Source organism: Vombatus ursinus, unplaced genomic scaffold, assembly GCF_900497805.2.
Source record: "Vombatus ursinus unplaced genomic scaffold, bare-nosed wombat genome assembly UNPS02014812.1, whole genome shotgun sequence".
Lineage (NCBI taxonomy): Eukaryota > Metazoa > Chordata > Mammalia > Diprotodontia > Vombatidae > Vombatus > Vombatus ursinus.
The window spans coordinates 15,146,119-15,154,115 of NW_020954590.1; the positions used below are offsets into that span (position 1 = coordinate 15,146,119).

The 7,997-nt window shown below is 36.5% G+C and overlaps 1 pseudogene; it reads left to right on the plus strand.

The window, feature by feature from the left end:
* The first annotated feature begins 592 nt into the window (after window positions 1–592).
* Window positions 593–1,141, plus strand: LOC114053725 (annotated as a pseudogene).
* The last annotated feature ends 6,856 nt before the right edge of the window (window positions 1,142–7,997 follow it).

Sequence of the window (7,997 nt, forward strand, 5' to 3'; positions counted from 1 at the left end):
CAGATTGGAATTTCAGTGTGTATTCTGAATATAAGCATTATAAATCTTAACATTTTAGTGTCTGTTTTTGTCACGATACTTTCCATATAGTATTTTATTTTTTTCTTTTTTGGGTTTGGTGTTTTGTTGGTTTTTTCAGGGACAATTTGACATATGGAAAATTATCTGGATTATGTTTATAAGATGGAAAAAACACAAATGGCTCAAGACAAAATAGTTTGTGGGAGTGAACGTTGCTATGTTTCTCTTACAGTTCTAAAGACATGTTTTGGTAGATTTTGTCCCTTTCAACAAAGAAGCCTCAGTTGATTCAGTTTTATTCCCATGGAAACTTGACATATTTGGCAGTTCCCTTATTGTGCCCTGCCTGATGCTGGAGAGGATTTGCTCTCTCAAGCTTGAGGGTCTATTATATGCCTAGCTTGTTACAGGTAGTTAGCTGATAATAGCTGCCTATTCTCATTGGCAAAAGGTAGGAAGCAGTTCTTTCCAGGAAAAAAACCAAAACAAAACAAAAACCACCTCCTTTTCATTTCTCTCAACAAGTCTTTTTGATGCTCTTCCCTTGATCCATCCTAGGTAATCATTTAAAATGGTGAGTTACTTTCTTGATCCAGAGAACCACACAAAATCATGCAAGGCAATGGGTTCAAATCTCTGAGTCCACCCTAAGAACGCCCATGAAACAGCCCAAGCTTTCAAGGGCATGCATATACAAAAAGCTATCAAGTATTTGAAAGATGTCACACTGAAGAAACCTGTTCCCTTCTAGTGATACAATGAAGTTGGCAGGTGTGCCCAGGCTAAGCAGTGGGGTTGGACACAGGGTCGTTGGCCCAAAAAGAGTGCTGAATTCTTGCTGCATATGCTTAAAAATGCAGAGAGTAATGCAGAACTGAAAGGTTTGGATGTGGATTCTCTTGTCATTGAGCATTTCCAGGTTAACAAGGCTCCCAAAAGGTGACAGCACACTTATAGGGCTCATGGTCGAATCAACCCATACATGAGTTCTCCTTGCCATATTGAGATGATACTTACTGAAAAGGGACAAATTGTTCCTAAACCAGAAGAGGAGGTAGCTCAAAAGAAAAAGATATCCCAGAAGGCACTGAAGAAACAAAAGCTTATGGTGCAGGAATAAATATGACATTGGAATACAAATAAAAGTGAAATGAAAACATTAGTTACAGTAAAAAAAAGTCTTTTTGACTTTGTTTTATTTATTATTAAATGGTCTTTTGAGAATATCATTGGATATCATGTGACTTAGATTATTGAGGTTTAGGGGTGCTGGGACCCCAAAATCACAACACGTGGGTCCGGCCCAAAGGAATTCAACCCAACTCTTCTTTCAGCCAAAGACAAGGTTTATTAGAACATCCATATTGGTCAGACTCTTAAGGAGTCTGAATATTAGTGAGCTATTGGTTAGATTATAAGAATCTGAGCCATGGCTAAATCTGAGCCGAGGCTAGATTTTAAGAATCTGAGCAGTGGCTAAATTTTAAGAATCTGATCACCTTAATGGAGACTAGATGGACCTTATATATAGAAAGACTGTGGGAGGGATCTAGGAGTGGCCAAGAAGTTTGGGATGACTGGAGGAGGGGTCTAAGGAGGATCTGGATGGGAATGGCCAGTAAATTGGGATGAACAGAACTCCTGGGACTTGAACCATGGGACCAAGGGAGAATGGAACCTCCCTAGGAGTAAGAGTGGGAAATGGCCAGGGGCTATTGGGAGGTAAGACAATGGAGGGTAGGCTAGGTTAAATTTAACAGAGAATTGGGAGATTGGGTGTAACCACAATGAAAGGTCAATTGATGGGATTATAGCCTCAGGCAAACACTAGAGATATGGCCAAGTGAGAAAGTCCAGGGTTTTTCCTTTTTGGGGCCTAGCTCCCATCCTCATCAAGACCATTTGATAGAAATATCCAGCACCTTGAATCTTTGGATTGTTATGTTCTGAGTCAGTATATCCTTCCAGGGGTAAGATGATAGGATCCACCTATAAATTTCTTTTAGGCCTTGTGAGTCAAGCATGAAGGCTTTACTTAATAGAGCATTGTAGGAAATGACAAAAATAATTTTTTTTCTTTTTTAGAGACACAGAACTCCCCTAATCATTTTATTTCCTGATTGTTCTTTAAATGAAATTTTAAGGCATCAGAGAACTTGACACTATCTTTCAGATGAAGGTGAAAATAATACTGTAAAAGAAAGTTTGGAAGGGTTTTGCCCAGGGGTGGGGAATCTTTGGCCTCAAGGCCAAATGTGGCCTTCTAGGTCCTTGGCTATGGCCTTTTGACTGAGTCTACGATTTGCAGAACAAATCCTTTCATTAATTTGTTCTGGCATTTAAAACCTTTCTCAGTTTGTCTATATTTAGCTATAACCAGTTTTATTTACATTATTTACATTATTTTCCTTCAGGTATGCCATATTCTAGATCTCTTGTATTTGTTCCTAACTTTAGCATGCCATCACCTACCTCTAGGCAAGTATTTGAATAAGCCATCTCCAAATGATAGAATGTATTCTTTACTCATCTTTGGCAGAATCTATATCTTTGTTCAACTCTTAGCTCAGGTGCCACCCCCTTCCTGACTACCCAGTTTAGGGAGTAGTTAGTGCTCCCTCCCTTCACAAAGTGCATTATTTTGATTGTTCTGTGTACCTGTTGTGCATCAAAAAGTAGAAATCCAGGCCCTTGTCTTTGTCTTTGTATACATACTGTCTAGAATGACTGCCTTCAATATAGTAAGTGCTTAATAAATATTTGTTGACTTGGATAGAAATCCATAAGAGAAATGCCATTACTAACTCTTATCTCCCATTGTCTTACCACTGATGCTCTTCCTAAAAAGCTTAACTTCCAAACTTGATAAAACTGAGATTATATTTGTAGCTAGAAACTTAGTTTAAAATGCATATTGAGTAGTTGCTTTCTTTTTTTTTTTAAGTGAGGCAATCGGGGTTAAGTGACTTGCCCAAGGTCGCACAGCTAGTACCTGTCAATTGTTTGGTCTGAGGCCATTTGAACTCAGGTCTTCCTGACTTCAGGACTGGTGCTATATCCACTGCGCCACCTAGCTGCCCCTGAGTAGTTGCTTTCTTAAGAAATATAAGGGAAACTTCTGACTCTTAGAAATAATTTTTAATCTGCTACTTCCATCTGTATTTTTTTTTTTACTTTCTCTGGACTCTCCCTCTACAACTTATCTGCCTTCTCACCCTAGAACTTCCTTCAGTAACTAGGCTTCTTTTCCTGGAGCATCTCTCCAATTAGTCATCCCTTCTTCTCCACTGGTGAATTCTTTCTAGGGGTCCTCACTTTGGGAAGAGATCTATTCAGGCCATTCTTCATTCCCCTCATCAGGCCATTCTTCATTCCCCTCACATCTGTGAATTTGACTCCCTGAAGTTCCCCTCCATGCCTCAAGATAGACAGTGTACTTCCTCACCTCCACTTTGGAGATCTTTTTTTATAAGTTGCCTTTTCCTATCAGAATGTAAGCTTCTTGAGGGAAAGGACTGTCTTTCATTTTTATTATAGTTGTATCTTATTAACTGCCTAGAACTGAGCATAGTGCATATTACGTAGTTATGCACTTAATAAATATGTATTGCTTGCCTCTCATGGAAAATAGAAATAATTAAGAAATTACAGATAAGTACATTTTGACACCAAGGACTTTTTTTTAATTTCTTTACAGTGATACTAGTTAGTTGCTTCCTTGCTTTTATACTCTCCTATACATAAGTAACATGAAATGGTACAAAGAATAATGATTCACTAATGAATTAAACAACTATGTAGATCATTGTTGGTGTATGTTTATATTTAAATCTCATTGGAAAAATGAGCACACAACAAAACATAAAAAGCTATAATGGTGACAGATCACAAAATACACAGAAGACAATGAAGTCAGAACAGCTATAAGCAAAGCCTCAAAACTGATAAATAGAAGTATGCATAGTATGGTTATAAATACACACACACACACATATGTGTGTGTTATATAGTGGCCTTCTCTAGTGAAGGTTGGGGAGGGAGGGAGATGGTTTGGAATTTAAAATGTAATAAAAATTAATTAAATTAAACTTAAAAAAGAAAATAACACCTTACAAAGAGATTTGGCCAGATGGAAAAAGGGGTACAAGAGCTCACCGAAGAAAATCATTATTTAAAAATTAGAATGAAAAGTGGAAGCTAACGACTCCATAAGATATCAAGACACAATAAAACAAAGTCAAAAGAATGAAAAATATAGAAGAAAATGCAAAATATCCCACTAGAAAAAAAATTGACCTCAAAAATAAATTGAGGAGAGAGAATTTAAGAAATATTGGACTACCTAAAAATATCAAAGAAAGAGTCTAGACATCATATTTCAAGAATCAGAGGCTAAAATAGGAATTGAAAAAATCTACTCATCACCTCCTGAAAGAGGTACCAAAAGGAAAGCTCCCAGGAACATTATAGCCAAATTCCAGAGCTGCCATGTCAAAGAGGAAATACTTCAAGTAGCCATAAATTGAAATGAAGAGAACCAGGAGAACATTGTATACAGTAACAGCACTATTGTAAGGATGATCCACTGTGAAAAACTTAGCTACTGTGTTCAAGACAATGATCCAAGAAAATTCCAAAGGACCCATGATGAAAAATGCTATTCACCTCCAGAGAGAGAACTGATGAACTCTGAATGCAGATTGAAGCATATTTTTAAACTTCCTTTATTTTTCTTGTTTGTTTGTTTGTTTTTTGTTTTGATCTGGATTTTCTTTTGCAAAATTGCTAATGTGTAAATATGTTTTGCATGACTTCACATGTCTAATCAAGATCAAATCGCTTGCATTTTGAAGGAGGGGAGAGAGGTGATAGGCAGGGAAAGAATTGGGAATTTAATTTTTTTAAAATGATTGTTAATTTCTTTTACATGTAATTGGGAAATATTTAATGAAAAAATATTATAAAAAAGACTAGATATTTTTAGCACCAGTGTCTGACACATAGTAGATGCTTAATAAATATTTATTGACTGACTGAAAAACAGTAATAAAAAAAAAGTTCTCTTTTATTTGGACATCGCAACAAATCCAGTCAAAGTGGATTTTTGGGAAAGGGAAAACAAATGTAAACTTGTTCAAAAGCTCCCCTGAAGTCTCTTAGCTATAATTAATAGTTTGAGGACTTAAACATAAAGGCACTGCATTATTTTTCTGATGGCATTTATGGTCTCTTTTCTTAGAAAAATTTTCAGCTCACAACACATGCTAATTGCAACCTCTACGTTTAAAAATAACATTTTAATTCTTTTTTTCCCTTTAAATGTAACTCCTATTTCCAAATAAAATGTCCTAAGAAATGGTCTTCTTATTTAATCTTTAGCTAGCTCAATCTGTCTATGCTATCTTAAATGTAAAATTCACATAAGACATAGGCTCATTTCATTAACACATGCTGTAGACTGTTCTTTTTAATGCTGTCTATAATACTCTCTACATTTCAGGCAATAATGCATTATTTCCAAAGAACTTTGGACTGTATTGGGTAGCTAGATGGCACAGTGGATAGAGTATGAGACCTGGAGTCAGGAAGACCTGAATTCAAATCCTGACTCAGACCTTTACTAGCTGTGTGATCCTGGGCAAGTCGCTTAGCCTTGTTTACCTCAGTGTCCTCCTCTGTAAAATGAGCTGGAGAAGGAAACGGCAAACTACACTAATATCTTTGCAAAAAATAACACCCAAATGGGGTCATAACAGTTGGACATGATGGAAACAACTGAACAAAATTTGGATTGTATTAGTATAGATTACGAAGTAGTTTAGTTCTCATCAACCAAGTATGTTCTAGCTACTGTCTAGAGTAAAAATTACTAATTAAATCAAACCTCATAATCTAAATTGGATGTTAATAAAACATAGGAGTTGATTAAGAGGTTCCCAGATCATCTTGATGAGTTTTATATGGTGGTGAGTCTTTGGTTGGAGTTTTGATTGTATCATTCAAAGAAGATGGTTTTTACTAATGCTGTCCCAACTGGTTGACTTGGATTTTTATGAGAACACAGATCCCAATTTGACTCTTAGCTATGTAATGTTCTGAAGATCCCTCTGTGAAAAACAACCTTCCTCTACCTGGTATATTATTGTTGCCTTTATTATAGTTCCTGGACAGGAATGTGCTGGTAAATATTTAACAACTGGATGGATCTCAAAAAAAATGCATGGCACATGTTTAAATTTAATCTGCATAATTAACATTTTCTCCATCATTTTCTTAAATCTATGTAATTGACAGAACAATCAGTGAAGCCTTGATGTGTAGCCTTTGGTAATTTCCAAGTTATAAAGGCTCACAATTTAACAATTGAAAATTTAACAATTGCCTTTTGTGAGCCAGTACAAGTGGTTCTGACACACATTTGCAAAAATTTTGAAAAGAATTCCATTCAGAGATTTCCCAGAGTCAAGTCTCCTAATGGCCTAAAGAGTTGTTGATGTGGGAACAGAAAGTCAGACCTCCAAGATTAAACCTGGTTCCATGTACCAGGCTTCAGAGCTCTGAATTGTGTGTTGCACAATAATGAATAGGTAGAGAAAGGCAATTCTATCATTGTAGGTTCATACTTAATAATGACATTTTCCACTTTAACTAGACAGAATAGTTTATTTAATAGTACCAGTTATTTAAAAAAAAACCAACTCAGATTAAAATAAAGTCAAACTAATAGTCATTAAAATTTCATTTCACTAGACTATTAAGGGTGATAATGAGGGGGGAAAAGGCTTTGTAGGCATTATCCTAGTCTGTGTATCTCTGAAAAGTATCCAATTCTCCCTGGGACTAGTACATAAAGTCCACTTTTATCAGCTGTGGAATCCATGAGAGAACCCAGTTGACTCTTAATGGCCTCTCTTACAAAGAAAACTTAACAAGTTAGTTCAACATGACAGCTAACTTGAAAAGGGTTATCAGTAGTCCCAAGTGCATTGGGGATATAAAATCCCTTTAGATGTCTCTGTTTGTACTTAGTCTATATTATAAAACAATGCAGATTAATAGCTCAGCCAATCTTCCAGGTTAGAACACAGACTTTGTTCTCTTAGAGTATCAGGACTGGAGTGTTAGAAACACAAACCAGCATTCTCAATGGGCTGTTCTTGCTCAATTTTGACATTAATACTTCATTTGATTTTTTTAAATGGGGGTGCATAGAAATTATGGCAAAATATCTAACCCCAAATTAGAAATTTGTTTGTAGTGTTCACATTCCTAAGGAAAAGCTTTCCCCTTTCCATGATTAGGAATTCCACCTATGAGATCACAGTCAAAGAGAACTAGTTTTTGCCTAGGTATCCCTGAACCTGGGGGGAAAACTGCATTCTGAAAATGACAAGGCACAGCTATGGCCCTACGACAGTGCAGTCATTAATGACTCTCTCTGCCTGTAGTTTGCTAGCTATACTGAAAATGGTAAAATGGAGCAGCCTCCAGCAGCAAATATACAGACAGGGTATTCCTGTACCTGAAGTTAAGGCTTCCCAAAGTCTACCTTGTATCTCTTAGTCTAGACTAGAACAAAACAAAAACATTCAAGAAATTTTCTTTTGGGGATGTGGAAAAGTATTCTTCCCCTTCAAGATTCTTAGAACCCTCAGAAAGACCTAGAATTGTTCTATTAGGGGCAACTGATTGAGGGCTGAGCCTGGAATCAGGAAGACTTGAGTTCAAATCCTGCCTTAGACATTTAATATCTCTCTGACTCTAAGTCACTTAACCTCCATTTACCTCACCTTCCTCAGTCTATAAAATGAGGAGCATAATAGTTCTCACCCCACCCACCCCCTGGGTTGTTGTAAGGATAAAATGAGATAATATTTGTAAAGCACGTAGACCATAGTAAGCACTACGTAAATATTGTTATTGTTGTTGCTGTTCTGTACCAGTCATACTCTAGATCTCTAGAGGATGTACTCAGG